General features: G+C 43.2%; 1 long non-coding RNA gene across 1 annotated transcript; it reads left to right on the forward strand.

The window, feature by feature from the left end:
- The first annotated feature begins 1,759 nt into the window (after nucleotides 1-1,759).
- On the forward strand, nucleotides 1,760-3,851 carry LOC115158853 (uncharacterized). The gene is made up of 3 exons (XR_003868750.1): nucleotides 1,760-1,998; nucleotides 3,052-3,176; nucleotides 3,317-3,851. It is a non-coding gene; the product is annotated as an uncharacterized LOC115158853 (long non-coding RNA).
- Nucleotides 3,852-22,454: the final 18,603 nt, after the last annotated feature.

Below are 22,454 nucleotides of genomic sequence, written 5' to 3' on the forward strand. Positions count from 1 at the left end.
TACGTCTGTCCTAGCTCGCTTTTTCATGTCTTAATTGAAATTACGGATTGCCTCTTATCCACTCGTCGTCCCCTTATACCATAGTTTGTACATCTCAATTGTCAGTAGAAATCACATTTGTTTAAGCAAGTCAGCCATATCAGCTATGTTTTTTTTAAAAGGCAGTAAATGAGGCTGAATGAACAGTTTCGCTGCCAGACAAGGCTCCGCTGATAGCCAGTGGTAAGGAATCACTCCATGGTGCTGAAAAGAAAGCTCTGCTGTTGGGACAGCTTTATGTAGGCCTTAACAGTTTGTGGACACCGTTTGTCACCGTTATAGTACAATTAATCTATTGTTTAGTGTTGTGGTGTGAGTTTGCTCGACCAAGATTTACATGCTAAAAATCGCCACTGATTACTTTCAATCTGAGTTAATACAGTACATGCATGTTTGTTCAGGTGTGTTACCTATCATTTCAATTCATGAACAATAGCTTGCGTGCTGGAGACATCGGAAGCTCCATGGTTTCTGGGAAAAGAAACAGGCGTACTGTATTTAGAACTGTGTTGAGACGGATTCTGGCTGTGCTCTCTACATCCTGAGGTAGTGAAACCCCACATCCCACTGACCCGAGAGGGAGGACGGGAGAGAGCGAGAGAATGTGTGTGTGTGTGTTTGCTGTGGAGAGGGTGTGGATTGTTTTCACATAGTAACAGACCTCCTGTCTCTCTTGGATTCATATTGTGGCCATATCCAGTTGTGAGCCACCTCCTACCAGTTATCTGAGCACTTGGCCTCCAAAGTGACGGTTTCCTTTTATTTGACCTGTTCCATTGACACTGACCTTCCTAAAATATATTCTTATTCATGAACGCTCTTCCTTTTAATTTGACTGAAATCTGTGTACAGGTGTAGGGCTATCTGTTACACTGCTGAGGCCAGTACTAATATCCCCAAAATTTGATTTTTAGGCATGATTAATATTAGGCATAGTAGTAATCCGGGTAGGCACTAGTCCTTGATCATAACTCTCAGGTCCATTTCATTACACATAAGTCATTGGACTTCTGTAAAGGGGAGATTTGTTAAGAGCTCTGACACTCGGTCTGAACATTAACATACATCGTGCGGTACGGTTTTAGAATCATTCATATCAGTGATAAAAAAAATAAAAAATGTAATGTTCCAATTGATACACACCTGTAATGGGGTTGGGGTTTGTGTTCCCACACGGACATATCTCCATGTTACAAACGGAAGACTGAGGGACCACCGGTGGTAATTAGCATGCTCTGAACACCTGTGTGTCACTGAAAAATACTGTCGGCTGCAACAGTGATAAAGCTGGTTAAAACTGTGTACAGTAAGTGTATATTTTGCATTATTTTGATGTGATATTAAAGTAAAGGGCTTTATGTTTCTAGAACCGTATCGCAATTAATAATCGATTCACGTTTCGATGGAGTATTTGTCTGTTTTGGCCGCCAGAGCCAGTCTACCTCTTAAAATAACATAACAAGGTTATTGAATAACAAGGTTATTGAACCATAAGGAGTGACGGTAGGGTCCTTAAGAGTGCATCTTGGGCTAGGTAGGTACATACTATTCTACTAAGCATTTCTTCAAGTCATACTGAATGATTGCAAGGAAAGAAATGGATATGGTCAGATCTACTTGCTCAAGTTGGCTTTAGGCTACTGTACGTTTATGGTTGCATGCTACTCAAACGCTCTCTTTAAATGGTGGAACACGCCCTAAACCCGATAAGGCCATCGGTTCATGAGCACTGTGCTGCAGGAATGGTGTGTGTCGTAGGCAGAGCAGTGACAAGGTTGTGCGTCCCGTGTACAGTGCGTATTTTCACAGTCGCAATGGCAGACGCTTTGGGTAAAGTCCCCGACGCTGAAGTCGATCCAGAGGGTACATTTAAGTATATTTTAGTGAGGATAAAAGTAAAAGATGGAACTGAATACAAAGATATAGTGAGAGGCACAAAAAGTGCTGGGCAGTATCACAGTAAGTTTGCCTTGTCTCTTTCGTGGCGGTGGTCAGACAGCATTGCTTTGAGGCGCCCATTGCCCACGTACACCAATCCCGCTGTACTAAATGTCTACCAGTGGCAAAATGTAGCCGACCTTGTTATAAATTGTTACTATGATATCTAACGCCATTTGCTAGTAAACCGACGGCATGAAGCTCAATAACATAGTAGCTATTGAATGTGCCATTGCGCTATATAGGCTACTGTCCGCAACTGCAGGCAACCAAATACAGGATGTTGGAGCATTGTCAACATGCATATGCCTAAAGATAGCTACATAAGAGCTGCATATTACATATACAAACAGAGCCGGCCCTAGCCTTTTGGGGGCCCTAAGAGAGATTTGGGTGGCCCCCCACCTCTCCGACAAAACATTTTAGTGCCCCCGCTCTTGGGGGGCACTAAAGAGAAGAAATGTAAGTTTCTTCAGAGAGAAGAAATGTAAGTGTTAAAGTTAATTTCCTGCAATTCTACACATTTCGCCATGTGGCGTAGAGAAATGGTTGCAGCTTTAAAGCACATTTCCTGAAATTCTACACATTTTGCCATGGGGAGTAGAGAAATTAAAGCAAATTTCCTGAAATTCTACACATTTTGCCTTGACTAATGCCATGTTAATATGATATCTCATTGAAAGTGACTAGCAAAATCTATAGGGGCCCCGTGGAGGTCAGGGCCCCTGGACATGGGTTCCTTTCTGCCTGATCAGCAATTCGGCCATGATTACTACTAGTTTAGATAGCTGGCTAGACTAACTTATGATGAAATGTTAGCTGACATGGGCTAATTGAGTGACTGTCAGTGACTAACATAAGAAAATATATAAAAGTCATTTTTTGGTCGGGCCTTAAATGACCGCTAATGCCCAGGGCCTGCATACAAACATAGATGGACCCTAGGCCTGCATGAGGTGACTAATTGTGCAAAAATCACTCTTGGTTGTAACTGTAACATTGTATGCCTTGGCCTTCATACATCACATCCCCTCCCCTTCAGATTTCATGTTTATCACTTTGACTGATTTTCAGATCATATATTTGAGAAGGTTACCCCACCAATAACGGCTTTGGGACTGGAGTGCAACTGTCTTGGAGGAGGGAAGATTGAGCACAACAGCAAAGACAAAAAAATGCGTGTTTTTGGGGAATCAACTGTAAGTGCATTTCAGTTCAATGTGCCAGTAAGGGCCTTCTCCCCAGAGGGGAATGGTCACCAAACAGAGGAGAGGAAAACATTTTCAAAACCTCCTGAAAATAACATATGCTGTGTGTGTGTGTGTCCCATCTATTTCAGGGCTATGGCAAAGCAGATCATTCAGTGTCTGTTGAGAAGCTGAAGAGTGTCTTCAAAGACTATGAGATCACCTGGTCCGATGATAAAGAATAGATCACCTGGTCCTGGTAAAGAATAGATCACCTGGTCCGATGATAAAGAATAGATCACCTGGTCCGATGATAAAGAATAGATCACCTGGTCCTGGTAAAGAATAGATCACCTGGTCCGATGATAAAGAATAGATCACCTGGTCCTGGTAAAGAATAGATCACCTGGTCCTGGTAAAGAATAGATCACCTGGTCCTGGTAAAGAATAGATCACCTGGTCCTGGTAAAGAATAGATCACCTGATCCTGGTAAAGAATAGATCACCTGGTCCTGGTAAAGAATATATCACCTGGTCCTGGTAAAGAATAGAGGGAAACTCCCCCTCTTTATATGTCTGCTAATATCTGTCATATACATCTGCTATACACCCCTGTTAACAAAACAACACAGATGTCACTGCAATGATTCAAAATCATTCAAATAAAATAAAAATTCAGTTGCACTTTATTTTGTACCAGTTTTGAAAATGTTTGATGCATAGTAGTGTGTATCTGCAACCAGCGCAGAGTTGAAATGAAAGTAAAGTAGGCCTTCTCCCAAACATTATCAGGACCATCAGTCATAATGGTTTTGTAGGCTGCGAGCCAAGCGTAAAGTCCATACAGGAAGTTTCTGTGTGATATGGGAGCACAAAAACATATCCTGTTGGCCTCAGGGAGAGTGTTAGTTTGGTGAACCCTAAATAGAGGCGAAGGACTGTTACTCAGATCCTGTCCAACAGCCAGTTGGTTCCAGAGCAATATAGCATATTCAGAAAGTGTTCAGACCACGTTACAGCCTTATTCTAAAATTGATTCAATTGTTTTCTTCCCTCATCAATGTTGTAGAAACATTGATGAGGATCTCAAGGATGATCAATGGAAACATGGTTCACCTGAGCTCAATTTTGAGTCTCATAGCAAAGTGTCTGAATACTTATGCGAATAAAAATATGTAAAAAAAATTATAAATTAGCAAAAAGGAGGCTGAATACTTTCCGAATGCATTGTACTGTACATGTCTCTGTGTGCTGTTCATGTCCTCTGAAATCACAGTCCAGGGCTTTCCAGTTTCCACTATTTATTCTGAATATCGTCATCTAGGACAAGAGTTATGCAAGGACAGTCCTAAGGTGTTTCCGGCTTTGAATCACACCAGTATCTTTAGCAGTGGGATGTCTCATTCTTGTTAAAAACAGTGCCTGCCTAGCTTAGAATAATTTATATCCATTGACTCAATGTATTTATTCCATTCAGCTATGAGCTACTATTAGTTGCAATAAGTCAGGTGGTTTAGCACAACCCATTTGAATTACTCTGCCTTCCGGGACCAGAATTCCTTATCCCTAACTAGAAGTATGGATGGAAGATGTGTGTCCCTTAAGCAAACATTGGCCTCCATTAGCAGACTTTAACAGAAACCGAGGTTACCAGTGCCCATAAAAATCCCCTTCCCTCCTGTTTCTGTCCAAAATGACCTTCTCGTGAAGGCAGCTTCCTGTGAACTGATAACAAACCAGCCCTTTCTATTATCTGCTAACAGGGAGGTCACAGGTCAGGTGGCACGGAGGAGGGTTCAGTCATGTTCGATTTCTCTTCTTGGAAGGGCAAGATTTTATAACAAAAGGGGGTTTGTCATATGGCCATAAAAAGATAAAGGTTCCGTGTTTTACAGTATTATTACAATAAAGCAATATTTTTTTTCCATCTTATGGTTTAATTATAGTTCTATGAATGAATGTCGGGGAAAGTGGGACAGCTCACTAAATAATACATTTTATACAGTACAGCCAGTGTGATGTGTTATCAGGTGTATAAAATGTATTATTTAATTAAATCTGGTGGTTTAACACTCGTAATGAATTGAGCGAAATGGATTGTTTATGTCTATGTGTGTTTTGTCTGTGTTAATCAGTAGTTTGCACTACTTAATCACTTTTCTCCTACAGTGCATTCGGAAAGTATTCAGACCCCTTGACTTTTTCCACATTTTGTTATGTTACAGCCTTATTGTAAAGTGGATTAAATAGTTTCCCCCCCTCATCAAGCTACACACAATACCCCATAATGACAAAGAAGCAAAAACAGGTTTTTAGACATTTTGGCATATTGATAAAAAATACAAAATCTGAAATATTACATTTACATAAGTATTTCAGACCCTTTACTCAGTACTTTGTTGAAGCACGTTTGGCAGCGTCTACAGTCGTGGCCAAAAGTTTTGAGAATGACTCAAATATTAATTTTCACAAAGTTTGCTGCTTCAGTGTCTAGATATTTTTGTCAGATGTTACTATGGAATACTGAAGTATAATTACAAGCATTTCATAAGTGTCAAAGGCTTTTATTGACAATTACATGAAGTTGATGAAAAGAGTCAATATTTGAAGTGTTGACCCTTCTTTTTCAAGACCTCTGCAATCCACCCTGGCATGCTGTCAATTAACTTCTGGGCCACATCCTGACTGATGGCAGCGCATTCTTGCATAATCAATGCTTGGAGTTTGTCAGAATTTGTGGGTTTTTGTTTGTCCACCCGCCTCTTGAGGATTGACCACAAGTTCTCAATGGGATTAAGGTCTGGGGAATTTCCTGACCATGGACCCAAAATATCAATGTTTTGTTCCCCGAGCCACTTAGTTATCACTTTTGCCTTATGGCAAGGTGCTCCATCATGCTGGAAAAGACATTGTCACCAAACTGTTCTTGGAAGGTTGGGATAAGTTGCTCTCGGAGGATGTGTTGATACCATTCTTTATTCATGGCTGTGTTCTTAGGCAAAATTGTGAGTGAGCCCAGTCCCTTGGCTGAGAAGCAACCCCACACATGAATGGTCTCATGATGCTTTACTGTTGGCATGACACAGGACTGATGGTAGCGCTCACCTTGTCTTCTCCGGACAAGCTTTTTTCCAGATGCCCCAAACAATCGGGAAGGGGATTTATCAGAGAAAATGACTTTACCCCAGTCCTCAGCAGTCCAATCCCTGTACCTTTTGCAGAATATCAGTCTGTCCCTGATGTTTTTCCTGGAGAGAAGTGACTTCTTTGCTGCCCTTCTTGACACCAGGCCATCCTCCAAAAGTCTTCGCCTCACTGTGCGTGCAGATGCACTCACACCTGCCTGCTGCCATTCCTGAGCAAGCTCTATACTGGTAGTGCCCCAATCCCGCAGCAGAATCAACTTAGGAGGCGATCCTGGCGTTTTCTTCGGCGCCCTGAAGCCTTCTTCACAACAATTGAACCGCTCTCCTTGAAGTTCTTGATGATCCGATAAATGGTTGATTTAGGTGCAATCTTACTGGCAGCAATATCCTTGCCTGTGAAGCCCTTTTTGTGCAAAGCAATGATGACGGCACGTGTTTCCTTGCAGGTAACCATGTTTGACAGAGGAAGAACAATGATTCCAAGCACCACCCTCCTTTTGAAGCTTCCAGTCTGTTATTCGAACTCAATCAGCATGACAGAGTGATCTCCAGCCTTGTCCTCGTCAACACTCACACCTGTGTTAACGAGAGAATCACTGACATGATGTCAGCTGGTCCTTTTGTGGCAGGGCTGAAATCGCAGTGGAAATATTTTTTGAGGATTCAGTTAATTTGCATGGCAAAGAGGGACTTTTCAATTAATTGCAATTCATCTGATCACTCTTCATAACATTCTGGAGTATATGCAAATTGCCATCATACAAACTGAGGCAGCAGACTTTGTGAAAATTAATATTTGTGTCATTCTCAAAACTTTTGGCCACAACTGTACAGCCTTGAGTCTTCTTTTGCGTATGGCGCTACAAGCTTGGCACACCAGAAATGTTTTATTGGGTTCAAGTCCGGGCTCTTGGATGTGTGCTTAGGGTTGTAGTCTTCCCTGTGGCTCAGTTGGTAGATTATGGTGTTTGCAATGCCAGCATGGTGTGTGCAACGCCAGGGTTGTGGGTTCGATTCCCACGGGGGGCCAGTACAAAAAAATGCATGAAACGAAATGTATGAAATGTATGCATTCACTACTGTAAGTCGCTCTGGATAAGAGCGTCTGCTAAATTACTAAAATGTAAATGTTGTCCTGTTGGAAGGTGAACCGTCGCCCCAGTCTGAGGTCCTCAGCGCTCTGGAGCACATTTTCATCAAGGATCTCTCTGTACTTTGCTCTGTTCATCTTTCCCTCAATCCTGACTATTGTCCCAGTCCATGCCGCTGAAAAACATCCCCACCATGCTTCACCGAAGGGATAGTACCAGGTTTCCTTCAGACGTGACGAGTTTGGTTTCATCAGAACCAGAGAATCTTGTTTCTCATGGTCTGAGAGTCTTTAGGTGCCTTTTGGCAAACTCTAAGCAGGCTGTCATGCGCCTTTTACTGATAAGTGGGGCGGCAGGTAGCCTAGTGGTTAGAGCGTTGGACTAGTAACCGAAAGGTTGCAAGATTGAATCCCTGAGCTGACAAGGTAAAAATCTGTCGTTCTGCCCCTGAACAAGGCAGTTAATCCACTGTTCCTAGGCCGTAATTGAAAATAAGAATTTGTTCTTAACTGACTTGCCTAGTTAAATAAAGGTAAAATAAAATAAAAAAAGAAGTGGCTTCTGTTTAGCCACAACCATAAAGGCCTGATTGATGGAGTGCTGCAGAGATGGTTTTCCTTCTGGAAGGTTCTCCCATCTCCACAGAGGAACCCTGGAGCTCTTTCAGTGACCATCGAGTTCTTGGTCACCTCCCTGACCAAGGCCCTTCACCCCTGATTGCTCAGTTTGGCCGGGCGGCCAGCTCTAGGAAGAGTCTTGGTGGTTCCAAGCTTCTTTCATTTAAGAATGATGTAGGCCACTGTGTTCTTGGGGACCTTCAATGCTGTCGAAATGTTTTGGTACCCTTCCCCAGATTTGTGCCTCGACACAATCCTGTCTCGGTGCTCTACGGACAATTCCTTCGACCTCATGGCTTGGTTTTTGCTCTGACAAGCTCTGTCAACTATGGGACCTTATATAGACAGGTATGTGCCTTTCCAAATCCTGTCCAATCAATTGAATTTACCACAGGTGGACTCCAATTAAGTTGTAGAAACATCTCAAGGAGGATCAATGGAAACATGATGCACCTGAGCTCAATTTCAAGTCTCATAGCAAAGGGTCTGAATACTTATGTAAATAAGGTAATTCTGTTTTTAATTTGTAATAAATTAGCAACAATTCAGAAAACCTGTTTCCCCTTTGTCATTATGGGGTATTGTATGTAGATTGATGAGAAAAAAAAAGTAATACATTTTAGAAAAAGGCTGTAATGTAACAAAATGTGGAAAAAGTCAAGGGGTCTGAATACTTTCCAAATGCACTGTATATATATTTTAAATCAAAAGGGAAATGCAACGGGATAGTATGGGTACAGCTCACAATATTGTGAATAAATGGAAGTGTATTTTCTGCTGTTTGTTGTCAATAGGCCCTCCAGGACCCATATTGAGTCCCAAGAACAAGGTCCCTGCTGAGTCAGAGGCCACTTTTCCATTCTCTCTCTCTTCCTCAGACTAGAACATAACATAATGTGTCTTGTCTTGTCACCAACATGTCTCGTTTTTAGTCACACACAGCAATCCCGAAGGTCTTGTAACAGGAAATAATAAAATACAATAGAATAGAAAAGGGTGGATAAATCATTTAAACACTCTTGTTCAGAAGTAATGGGGGGGGGGGGGGGGGGGGCATAACAATACATTAAGCACTGAAGACAAATGAAAGATTTTGAATGACCAACAGGCCTAGCTAACTACTGTGGAAGCCATAGGATCATTGTAATACTTTTTATTATATTAACCAGGCACGTAAGTGCCTCTCAGATCTTTAGGAAAGGAGTGTGCAAGTTAATTGACTCCCGTTTCCTAAACAAGAAGTTATAGTCCCTTCCTGCACCGAAGTCCTCATATTTACTGGAACAAAGGAAAAGGCACAGGGAGGTGGTTTACCTTTCTGCCAGGAGATGTTATCATCAGAACAACTAGACTTACATGAAGTCATTACACTTCATTAAACATCTAATCAAGTCATGAAAATCAGTGCATCCCACTCAGCCATCAACAGCTAAAACACGTCATTTTGACTCGAAAATGCAAGACGACAATTGAAGACATCGTGCTGAATATGACCCTGGAAATATCTTTGAAAAGTATATTGTATGGAAATATTTTAGGATTTCATGTTTGATGTCTGCCTGTGCTTCCCCCCTTTTCTTTGCTAATTGAGGAAATTACTTACCTGCTTACTGGAAACACTGCCCATGTAAAAACAGAGACAATTATATCTTCGATGGAATTCCTTCTATTGTTCTCTCCCTCATCCCTAGAGTGGTCATAGCCTCCCTCTTCCACTCACTTTCGGGAAGATGAGATATAAAAAATATACTGTATTTTTCACTTCATTGAGGGCACAGAAATGTAATCTACATTCTGAAAATAGCTTTTATGTATTGCAATGCTTTGTAGTCAGTGCTTGACTTGGGACTGAAAAAGGTGCCGGTACTCATTTTGGGTGCTGTTACTGTTTATATTTAGGTGCAAGAGCTCCACAATACTTCTGAGCTAATATTCTATAATAGGAACAGGAGCTCAGGCAGTAGAACATTTGAGGTGCTCTGCCCACTCTGCTCCTGCCCAAGTCAAGCACTGTATGTAGTAATGTGAAAACCAGATGTGGGAACTCTGTTCAGGCGTTTACACCTGCTATGTTAGGTTAGTAGTAATGCCAGTGGCGACCCATCATTCAGGGCAGGTGGGGCAGAACCCTTCCTGTTTTGAGCCCCACATGTTTAGCTAAAAAATATACAGTACCAGTCAAATGTTTGGGCACACCTACTCATTTAAGGGTTTTTCTTTATTTGGACTATTTTCTACATTGTAGAATAATAGTGAAAACATCAAAACTATGAAATAACACATATGGAATCATGTAGTAACCAAAAAAAAGTGTTAAACAAATCAAAATATATTTTAGATTTGAGATTCTTCAAAGTAGCCACCCTTTGCCTTGATGACAGCTTTGCACACTCTTGGCATTCTCTCAACCAGCTTCATGAGGTAGTCACCTGAAATGTATTTAAATTAACAGGTGTGCCTTGTTAATTTGTGGAATTTCTTTCCTGCCTTAATGCATTTGAGCATACCTTGTCAGTTGTGTTGTGACAAGGTAGGGGTGGTATACAGAAGATAGCCCTATTTGATAAAAGACCAAGTCTATATTATGGTAAGAACAGCTCAAATAAGCAAAGAAAAACGACTGTCCATTATTACTTTGAGACATGAAGGTCAGTCAATACGGAAAATTTCAAGAACTTTTAAAGTTTCTCCATGTGCAGTCGCAAAAACCATCAAGCGCTATGATGAAACTGGCTCTCATGAGGACCGCCACAGGAAAGGAAGACCAGAGTTACCTCTGCTGCAGAGGTGAGTTACCAGCCTCAGAAATTGCAGCCCAAATAAATGCTTCATAGTTCAAGTAACAGACACATCTCAACATCAACTGTTCAGAGGAGACTGCATAAATCAGGCCTTCATGGTCGAATTGCTGCAAAGAAACCACTACTAAAGGACACCATTAAGAAGAAGAGACTTGCTTGGGCCAAAAAAACACAAACAATGGACATTAGACCTGTGGAAATCTGTCCTTTGGTCTGATGACTCTAAATTGTAGATTTTTGGTTCCAACTGTCATATCTTTGTTAGACGCAGAGTTTTTAGACATTTTTCCAAATGTATTAAAAACAGAAATACCTTATTTACTTAAGTATTCAGACCTTTTGCTATGAGACTCGAAATTGAGCTCAGGTTCATCATGTTTCCATTGATCATCCTTGAGATGTTTCTCCAACTTGATTGGAGTCCACCTGTGGTAAATTCAATTGATTGGACATTATTTGGAAAGGCACACACCTGTCTATATAAGGTCCCACAGTTGACAGTGCACGTCAGCAAAAACCAAGCCATGAGGTCGAAGGAATTGTACGTAGAGTACCGAGACAGGATTGTGTCGAGGCACAAATGTGGGGAAGGGTACCAAAAAACTGCAGGATTGAAGGCCCCTAAGAACACAGTGGCCTCCATCATTCTTAAATGGAAGAAGCTTGGAACCACCAAGACTCTTCCTAGAGCTGGCCACCTGGCAAACTGGCCAATCGGGGGCGAAGGGTCTTGGTCAGGGAGGTGATCAAGAACCCGATGGTCACTCTGACAGAGCTTTAGAGTTCCTCTGTGGAGATGGGAGAACCTTCCAGAAGGACAACACTCTCTGCAGCACTCCACCAATCAAGCCTTTATGGTAGAGTGACCAGACGGAAGCCACTCATCCGTAAAATGCCCATGAGAGCCCGCTTGGAATTTGCCAAAAGGCACCTAGAAACTCTCAGACCATGAGAAACATAAGAGTGCAGCAACGCTCCCCTCAAGCTGACAGAGCTTGAGAGGATCTGCAGAGAAGAATGGGAGAAACACCCCAAATACAGGTGTGCCAAGCTTGCAGCGTCATACTCAAGAAGACTTGATGCTATAATCGCTGCCAAAGGTGCTTCAACAAAGTACTGCGTAAATGGCTGAATACTTATGTAAATGTGATATTACAGTATTTTTATTTTATTTTTTATAAATCATCAAAAAGTAGGTGTCTAAACTTTTGACTGGTACTGTATATATATTTTTTTGTTGATTCTTGTTTTGCATGTTATTTTGGCATTAATACGTGTCACATCAGTTCGCAAACAATGTAAAAAATATATATATAATTGAGTTAATAAAGCTTTCTTGAGTAAGGCAGCTCCAAAATGCATGTGTTTCAGCCTAGTTCAGTGTTTTCTGTGGTGGTGGGGCAGCAGGCGGAAAATACAGAGCGTAGGGGTTGATAATGTTGCCACGCCCTGACCTGAGAGAGCCGTTTTTCTCTGTTTAGTTAGGTCAGGGTGTGATATGGGGTGGGCATTCTATGTATTTTATTTCTATGTTTTGGCCGGGTATGGTTTCCAATCAGAGGCAGCTGTCTATCGTTGTCTCTGATTGGGAGCCATACTTAGGCAGCCTTTTCCCACCTGGTTTTTGTGGGTAGTTGTTTTCTGTTTGTTATTCAGTGACCTGACAGAACTGTTGGCTTTCGTTTTGCTTCTTTTGTTAAAGTGTTTCGTATTATTAAATAATTATCATGAACACTCACCACGCTGCGCTTTGGTCCCCTCCTTTCGACAGCCGTAACAAATGTTCTCTAGTTACGCCATGATTGGCTCAGTGTTCTGTCACTCATGGGGACACTATGTCACTGCAAAATCTACGTGGAGAGCTAAAATATTCAAGCCCCTTGGGTGCTGCCATAGAGTTAGTTACATTAGAAGTGCCCATGCAAGAAGGCTCAAGGCCACAGATAAAATGACATCAAATCACGTTATCTACCGTAGCTTTGATTGGACTGATCATGTCAACATCATACTTTCAACATCTTAGCTAGCAAGTTAGTAATCATCATCATGAATCAAATAAACATTTTACTGGCAAATCCTTTTCAATCCTCGTCAGAGAATACCAGACTTTGATGACAAAGTTTGGTGACAGAATTTGGCCACGAAGGACCGCCCGCTACCTTCCTGTTCAAGTGAGCACAGCACAACAAGGTGAGTCTAAAAATGTATTGTATGCTGCTGCATAAATGATATAATATGCCAGGGAGATATGTATATTGTAGCTAAGAAAGTAATACTAACTGTATTTTGTGTAGTAAGCTGTTAGTAGCCCATGTGCCTCACCATAATAATTTGGTCCCTTTCCCCCTACTAATTTAGCCTACTGTTCTGAGTTGGTGGTGCACATATAGCTTGCTTTAGAGAAATGTCATCATCGAATATTGTAAGAGCTTTCAATGTCTGCTTATCTGCCCCCTTTATTTATCCAACGGTTCTGACTTGGTGTACATGGAGAATACTTTAAGAACGGCCCATGTTCTGAATTCTGTCGCTGTACATTTCAAAAGTGCTAAACAAATAGTTATATTGACTATGTTCGTTCTAGCTCTCTCATTAATGTCTTTATTGAAATTACGGATTGCCTCTTATCCGCTCGTCGTCCCCTTATTCCATAGTTTGTACATCTTGTCAGTAGAACCACATTTGTTTAAGCAAGTCAGCCATATCAGTTATGTTTTTTTAAAGGCAGTAAATGAGGCTGATTGAACTGTTTTGCTGCCAGACAAGGCTCAGCTGATAGCGAGGTGTAGCAGTGGTAAGGTTTTGGGATTTAAAAAAAAATATATATTTCACCTTTATTTAACCAGGTAAGCTAGTTGAGAACAAGTTCTCATTTACAACTGCGACCTGGCCAAGATAAAGCAAAGCAGTGCGACACAAACAACAACACAGAGTTACACATGGAATAAACAAGCGTACAGTCAATAACACAATAGAAAAATTAAGTATATATACAGTGTGTGCAAATGGCGTGAGGAGGTAAGGCAATAAATAGGCCATTGTAGCGAAGTAATTACAATTTGGCAGGTTAACACCACTAGCCGTTCTGGGGGGGCAGTGCCCCTGTGACAACAATTTTGGACCCCCTTGTGGCCCCCCCTAAATGTGGAGTATGAAATAATTTCTACATAACTAATTTTTGCTATCGTTCTTTTTTTACATCCGTTATTAGACAGTGGCAACGATGATGATTATGAACATGGTCTTTTGCCTGCTAATGCCTGCAATGCAGTGAAGAAAACGATATGACAACAATAACGTCTAATGTAACTGGCCCCAGCTTGGCCCCCCCAGTTGAAATGGTCTAGAACCGCCACTGGTTAACACTGGAGTGATAAATGAGCAGATGATGATGTGCAAGTAGAGATACTGATGTTCAAAAGAGCAGAAAGTAAATAAAAACAGTATGGGAATGAGGTAGGTAGATTGGGTGGGTTATTTATAGATGGACCATGTACAGCTGCAGCGATTGATTAGCTTCTGAGATAGCTGATGTTTAAAGTTAGTGAGGCAAATATAAGTCTCCAGCTTCAGCGATTTTTGCAATTCGTTCCAGTCACTGGCAGCAGAGAACTGGAAGGAAATGCAGCCGAAGGAGGTGTTGGCTTTGGGGATGACCAGTGAGATATACCTGCTGGAGCAGGTGCTGCGGGTGGGTGTTGTTATCGTGACCAGTGAGCTGAGATAAGGTGGAGCTTTACCTAGCATAGACTTACAGTGAGGGGAAAAAAGTATTTGATCCCCTGCTGATTTTGTACGTTTGCCCACTGACAAAGAAATGATCAGTCTATAATTTTAATGGTAGGTTTATTTGAACAGTGAGAGACAGAATAACAACAAAAAAATCCAGGAAAAAAACGCATGTCAAAAATGTTATTAATTGATTTGCATTTTATTGAGGGAAATAAGTATTTGACCCCCTCCCAATCAGAAAGATTTCTGGCTCCCAGGTGTCTTTTATACAGGTAACGAGCTGAGATTAGGAGCACACTCTTAAAGGGAGTGCCCCTAACCGCAGCTTGTTACCTGTAAAAAGACACCTGTCCACAGAAGCGATCAATCAATCAGATTCCAAACTCTCCACCATGGCCAAGACCAAAGAGCTCTCCAAGGATGTCAGGGACAAGATTGTAGACCTACACAAGGCTGGAATGGGCTACAAGACCATCGCCAAGCAGCTTGGTGAGAAGGAGACAACAGTTGGTGCGATTATTCGTAAATGGAAGAAACACAAAATAACTGTCAATCTCCCTCGGCCTGGGGCTCCATGCAAGATCTCATCTCGTGGAGTTGCAATGATCATGAGAACGGTGAGGAATCAGCCCAGAACTACACGGGGGGATCTTGTCAATGATCTCAAGGCAGCTGGGACCATAGTCACCAAGAAAACAATTGGTAACACACTACGCCGTGAAGGACTGAAATCCTGCAGCGCCCGCAAGGTCCCCCTGCTCAAGAAAGCACATATACATGCCCGTCTGAAGTTTGCTAATGAACATCTGAATGATTCAGAGGACAACTGGGTGAAAGTGTTGTGGTCAGATGAGACCAAAATGGAGCTCTTTGGCATCAACTCAACTCGCCGTATTTGGAGGAGGAGGAATGCTGCCTATGACTCCAAGAACACCATCCCCACCGTCAAACATGGAGGTGGAAACATTATGCTTTGGGGGTGTTTTTCTGCTAAGGGGACAGGACAACTTCACCGACGGTACATGGACGGGGCCATGTACCGTCAAATCTTGGGTGAGAACCTCCTTCCCTCAGCCAGGGCATTTAGAATGGGTCGTTGATGGGTATTCCAGCATGACAATGACCCAAAACACACAGCCAAGGCAACAAAGGAGTGGCTCAAGAAGAAGCACATTAAGATCCTGGTGTGGCCTAGCCAGTCTCCAGACCTTAATCCCAAAGAAAATCTGTGGAAGGAGCTGAAGGTTCGAGTTGCCAAACGTCAGCCTCGAAACCTTAATGACTTGGAGAAGATCTGCAAAGAGGAGTGGGACAAAATCCCTCCTGAGATGTGTGCAAACCTGGTGACCAACTACAAGAAACATCTGACCTCTGTGATTGCCAACAAGGGTTTTGCCACCAAGTACTAAGTCATGTTTTGCAGAGGGGTCAAATACTTATTTCCCTCATTAAAATGCAAATCAATTTATAACATTTTTGACATGCGTTTTTTTCCTGGATTTTTTTGTTGCTATTCTGTCTCTCACTGTTCAAATAAACCTACCATTAAAATTATAGACTGATCATTTCTTTGTCAGTGGGCAAACGTACAAAATCAGCAGGGGATCAAATACTTTTTTCCCTTACTGTATAGATGACCTGGAGCCAGTGGGTCTGGCGACGAACATGCAGCGAGGGCCAGCCAACTAGAGCATACAGGTTGCAGTGGTGGGTGGTATAAGGGGCTTTGGTAACAAAACGGATGGCACTGTGATAGACTGCATCCAGTTTGCTGAGTAGAGTATTGGAAGCTATTTTGTAGATGACATCGCCGAAGTCGAGGATCGGTAGGATAGTCATTTTTACTAGGGCAAGTTTGGCGGCGTGAGTGAAGGAGGCTTTGTTGTGGAATAGAAAGCCGATTCTAGATTTGATTTTGGATTGGAGATGTTTAATATGAGTCTGGAAGGAGAGTTTACAGTCTAGCCAGACACCTAGGTATTTGTAGTTGTCCAGATATTCTTGGTCAGAGCCGTCCAGGGTAGTGATGCTAGTCGGGCGGTTTTACCAGCGTTTAAGAGCAGTTGGAGGCCACCGAAGGAGTGTTGTATGGCATTGAAGGTAATTTGGAGGTTAGTTAACACAGTGTCCAAAGAAGGGCCAGAAGTATACAGAATGGTGTCGTCTGCATAGAGGTGGATCAGGGAAACACCCGCAGCAAGAGCAAAATCATTGATATATACAGAAAAAAGAGTCGGCCCGAGAATTGAACCCTGTGGTACCCCCATAGAGACTGCCAGAGGTCCGGACAACAGGCCCTCTGATTTGACACACTGAAGTCTGTCTGCAAAGTAGTTGGTGAACCAGGCGAGGCAGTCATCTGAGAAACCAAGGCTATTGAGTCTGCCGATAAGAATACGGTGATTGACAGACGAAAGCCTTGGCCAGGTCGATGAAGACGGCTGCACAGTACTGTCTTTTATCGATGGCGGTTATGATATCGTTTAGTACCTTGAGCGTGGCTGAGGTGCACCCGTGACCAGCTCGGAAACCGGATTGCACAACCGAGAAGGTACGGTGGGATTCAAAATGGTCAGTGATCTGTTTATTAACTAGGCTTTCGAAGACTTTAGAGAGGCAGGGCAGGATGGATATAGGTCTATAGCAATTTGGGTCTAGAGTGTCACCCCCTTTGAAGAGGGGGATGACCGCGGCAGCTTTATAATCTTTAGGGATCTCAGACGACACGAAAGAGAGGTTGAGCAGACTGGTAATAGGGGTTGCAACAATGGAGGCAGATAGTTTTAGAAAGAGAGGGTCCAGATTTTCTAGCTCAGCTGTTTTGTACAGGTCCAGGGTTTGCAGCTCTTTCAGAACATCTGCTATCTGGATTTGGGTGAAGGAGAAGCTGGGGAGGCTCGGGCAAGTAGCTGCGGGGGTAGAAGGGGGGGGCGGAGCTGTTGGCCGGGGTTGGGGTAGCCAGGAGGAAAGCATGGCCAGCCGTAGAGAAATGCTTGTTGAAATGTTCGATTATCATGGATTTATCGGTGGTGACCGTTTTACCTAGCCTCAGTGCAGTGGGCAGCTGGGAGGAGGAGCTCTTGTTCTCCATGGACTTGACAGTGTCCCAGAACTTTTTGGAGTTAGAGCTACAGGACGCAAATTTCTGTTTGAAAAGGCTAGCCTTTGCTTTCCTGACTGACTGCGTGTATTGGTTCCTGACTTCCCTGAAATGTTGCATGTCACGGGGACTATTCGATGCTATTGCAGTCCGCCACAGGATGTTTTTGTGCTGGTCAAGGGCAGTCAGGTCTGGAGTGAACCAAGGGCTATATCTGTTCCTGATTCTACATTTTTGAAAGGGGCATGCTTATTTAAGATGGTGAGGAAGTTACTTTTAAAGAATGACCAGGCATCCTCGACTGACGGGATGAGGTCAATATCCTTCCAGGATACCCGGGCCAGGTCGATTAGAAAGGCCTGCTCGCAGAAGTGTTTTAGGGAGTGTTTGACAGTAATAAGGGGTGGTCATTTGACCGTGGACCCACAGCGGATGCAGGCAATGAGGCAGTGGTCGCTGAGATCCTGGTTGAAAATAGCAGAGGTGTATTTGGAGGGCAAGTTGGTCAGGATAATATCTATGAGGGTGCCCATGTTTACAGATTTAGGATTGTACCTGTTGTGTTCCTTGATGATTTGTGAGAGATTCAGGGCATCTAGCTTAGATTGTAGGACTGCCGGGGTGTTAAGCATATCCCAGTTTAGGTCACCTAACAGAACGAATTCTGAAGATAGATGGGGGGCAATCAATTCACATATGGTGTCCAGGGCACAGCTGGGAGCTGAGGGGGGTCTATAACAGGCGGCAACAGTGAGAGACTTATTTCTGGAGAGATTCATTTTTAAAATTAGAAGCTCGAACTGTTTGGGCATAGACCTGGAAAGTATGACAGAACTTTGCAGGCTATCTCTGAACTTTGCAGGCAACCCCCCCCCCCCCCCGGCAGTTCTATCTTGGTGGAAAATGTTGTAGTTGGGTATGGAAATCTCAGAATTTTTGGTGGCCTTCCTAAGCCAGGATTCAGACACGGCAAGGACATCAGGGTTGGCGGAGTGTGCTAAAGCAGTGAGTAAAACAAACTTAGGGAGGAGGCTTCTGATGTTAACATGCATGAAACCAAGGCTTTTTCGATTGCAGAAGTCCACAAATGAGAGTGCCTGGGGACACGCAGGGCCTTGGTTAACCTCTACATCACCCGAGACACAGAGGAGGAGTAGGATGAGGGTACGGCTAAAGGCTATCAAGACTGAACGTCTAGTGTGTTGGGGACAGAGAATAAAAGAAGCAGGTTTCTGGGCATGGTAGAATAGATTCAGGGACAGGGGTATGGTGGGGTGCGGGTACAGTGGAGGTAAGTCCAGGCACCGAGTGATGATAAGAGTGGTTGCATCTCTGGATGTGCTGGTAATACTGGGTGAGGTCACCGCATGTGTGGGAGGTGGGACAAAGGAGGAATCTGAGGCATGTAGAGTGGGACTAGGGGCTCCACTGTAAACTAAAACAATGATGGCTATCCTAAACAGAAATAAACAGGGCATATTGACATTTGAGAGAGACATAAAGCGAGGCATAAAGCAATCACAGGTGTTGATTGGGAGAGCTAGCTAAGACCACAGTAGCTAATCAGCTGAGATAACAACAACAACAGGTAAAATGGCGATGAATGGGCAAAGAGGGTTGGTTAGCTACACACAGGGCCTGAGTACGCGGCTGGGGCCGACAGATAAAAAAAATAAACAGAATGGAGTACCGTGATTAATGAATAGTCCAGCAGGCATCAGCTATGTAGCCAGGTGACATTGGGTCCAGTGAACAGCAATAGATGAGGCAGGGGAGCCGCGCTGTTGTTGTTGGGACAGCTTTATGTAAACCCTAAAAGTTTGTGGGCACCGTTTGTCAGTTATAGTGCAAGAAATGTATTGATTAGTGTTGCGTAGTGACATGCATCAAAACATTTTATTTTGTTTCTTTGCCCCACCAAGATTTACATGCAAAAATCACCACTGAGTAATACAATATGTAATGTATGTATTGCATTGTGACCCTTTCTGTCCAATCCTTGGGACATCCCTACCCTAATCCCCAACCCTTCCCTAACCGGTTCCTTACCGTAACCATTTTAAAAATGTCAACTTCAATGGGGTAGGTGCATCCCAAGGTTCGGGATAACACTAACCTAGCACCACGGACCTACCCCCTTTTGGCTCAAGAGCACCCCTAGAGGCAAAAGTTCTGTAAATAATGTTTTATTGTATGATTGGTTCTGATACGTATCACTCACTGGGCTTTGACCAATCAGAGGCGACCCAAACAAAGAGATGCGCGCGCGAAACTTTGAGCGTCTGGCGCTTCCACCTGTGTGAAGCTAGCCACAATAACGATTAGCCACATTAGCTGAATTTTAGGTTCGCCTTCAAAGTTAAAGTCCCCCATTGAAAGTGATTAAAACGGATACAAAAGACAATAATTTGTTAATTTGACACAAAAAAAAGTACAAATCTGTTGCAAGCACATTATGGCTGTTGTAGACTTTAAAAATTAAATCAGCCTACTCAGTGACACCCACAGATAACAATTCTGAATAGATTACACAAATACTAGCGTTGTAGCTCATATTCATATGAAGAAACTTTTAACTGTGGGAAATCACCTCACGATGAAATCAAATTTAATTTGTCACATGATTCGTAAACAACATGAGTGGACAAACCGTGACATGCTTACTTACATTCCCAACAATGTAGAGAGAAAACAGATAAAGAAATATTAGAAAAGTTAAAAAAACGTATTAATACAAGTAATAATTAATACACAATGAGTAACAATAACTTGGCTATATACACGGGGTACCAGCGCCTAGTCGATGTGCAGGGCTACGAGGTAATTGAGGTAGATATGTACATAGAACTAGGAGTAAAGTGACAGATGATAAACAGTAGCAGCAGCAGATGTGATGAGTTAAACTATTTGGTTAACTATTTAACTAACTATTTAGCAGGCTTATGGTTTGGGGTTTGAAGCTGTTCAGGGTCCTGTTGGTTCCAGATTTGGTGCATCGGTACCGCTTGCCATGCGGTAGCAGAGAAAACAGTCTATGATTTTGGTGGCTTGAGTCTTTGACAATTTTTAGGGCCTTCCTCTGACACCACATGGTATAGAAGTCCTGGATGGCAGGAAGCTCTGCCCCAGTGATGTACTGGGCCGTACACACTACCCTCTCTAGCGCCTTGCCAAGCAGTTGCCATACCAAGCAGTTGCCTTGCCAAGCGGTTGCCATACCAAGCAGTTGCCATGCCAAGCAGTTGCCATGCCAAGCAGTTGCCATGCCAAGCAGTTGCCATACCAAGCAGTTGCCATGCCAAGCAGTTGCCATACCAAGCAGTTGCCATACCAAGCAGTTGCCATGCCAAGCAGTTGCCATGCCAAGCAGTTGCCATACCAAGCAGTTGCCATACCAAGCAGTTGCCATGCCAAGCAGTTGCCATACCAAGCGGTGATGCAGCCAGTCAAAATGTTCTCAATGGTGCAGCTGTATAACATTTTGAGGATCTGAGGGCCCATGTCAAATCTTTTCAGCCTCCTGAGGGGGAACAGGCGTTGTCGTACCCTCTTCACGACTGTGCTGGTGTGTTTTGGACCATGATAGATCCATAGTGACGTGGACACCGAGGAACTTGAAGCTCTCGACCCGCTCCACTACAGCCCCGTCGATGTGGATGGGGGCGTGCCCGGCCCTCTGTTTCCTGTAGTCCATTGATTAGCTCCTTTGACTTGCTGACACTGAGGGAGAGGTTGTCGTCCTGGAACCACACTGCCAGGTTTCTGACCTCCTCCCTGTAGGCTGTCTCAATCGTCATCGGTTATCAGGCCTGCCACCTTTGTGTCGTCGGCAAACTTAGCCACACAGTCGTCGGTGAACAGGGCGTATAGGACTGAGCATACACCCCTGTGGGGCCCCTGTGTTGAGGGTCAACGTGGCGGATGTGTTGTTGCCTTCCCTCACCACCTGGGGGGGCGGCCCGTCAGGAAGTAAGGGCTCCAGTTGCAGAGGGAGGTGTTCAGTCCCAGGGTCTTTAGCTTAGTGAGGAGCTTGGAGGGCACTATGGTGTTGAACGCTGAGCTGTAGTCAGCCTATTGTACGAATTGAACATTCCTATTGAAATGTACAGCCTTACCAATGGATCTAGGATACATGAAATGGAGTATCAGCCTACTCAGTGACGTCCATAGATTACAACTGTGAAGAGTTTTCACAGAATATTAACATCAGTTGACTGGTGAGCTTAATGTGGCTCATTTCACACCGGTTTCAAAGTCCTGCAATAAGTGCTACAACGCTAATATTTTGTGAAAACTCTTCACAGTTGTAATATATGGACGTCACTGTGTAGGCTGATACCCAACTTCATGGATCCTATATCCATAGCCTTCCCTGTAGCTCAGTTGGTAGAGCGTGGTGTTTGCAACGCCAGGGTTGTGGGTTCGATTCCCACGGGGGGCCAGCACAGAAAAAAAAAAAATGTATGAAATTGTATGAAATGTATGCATTCACTACTGTAAGTCGCTCTGGATAAGAGCGTCTGCTAAATGACTAAAATGTAAAATAGGTAAGGCTGTACATTTCAATAGGAATGTCAATACGCAACAATAGGCTTGGACAGTGAGGTGATTTCCCACAGTTAGAGTTCCTTAGTATGAGCTACGACACTAATATTTATGTCAACTCTTCAGAATTGCAATCTGTTTGTGTCACTGAGTATGATGATACCTCATTTCATGGACCCCAAGATCCATAGGTGAGGCTGTACATGGGGTGGCAGGTAGCCTAGTGGTTAGAGCATTGGATCCCTGACAAGGTAAAAA

This window comes from Salmo trutta, chromosome 22 (assembly GCF_901001165.1).
Source record: "Salmo trutta chromosome 22, fSalTru1.1, whole genome shotgun sequence".
NCBI lineage: Eukaryota > Metazoa > Chordata > Actinopteri > Salmoniformes > Salmonidae > Salmo > Salmo trutta.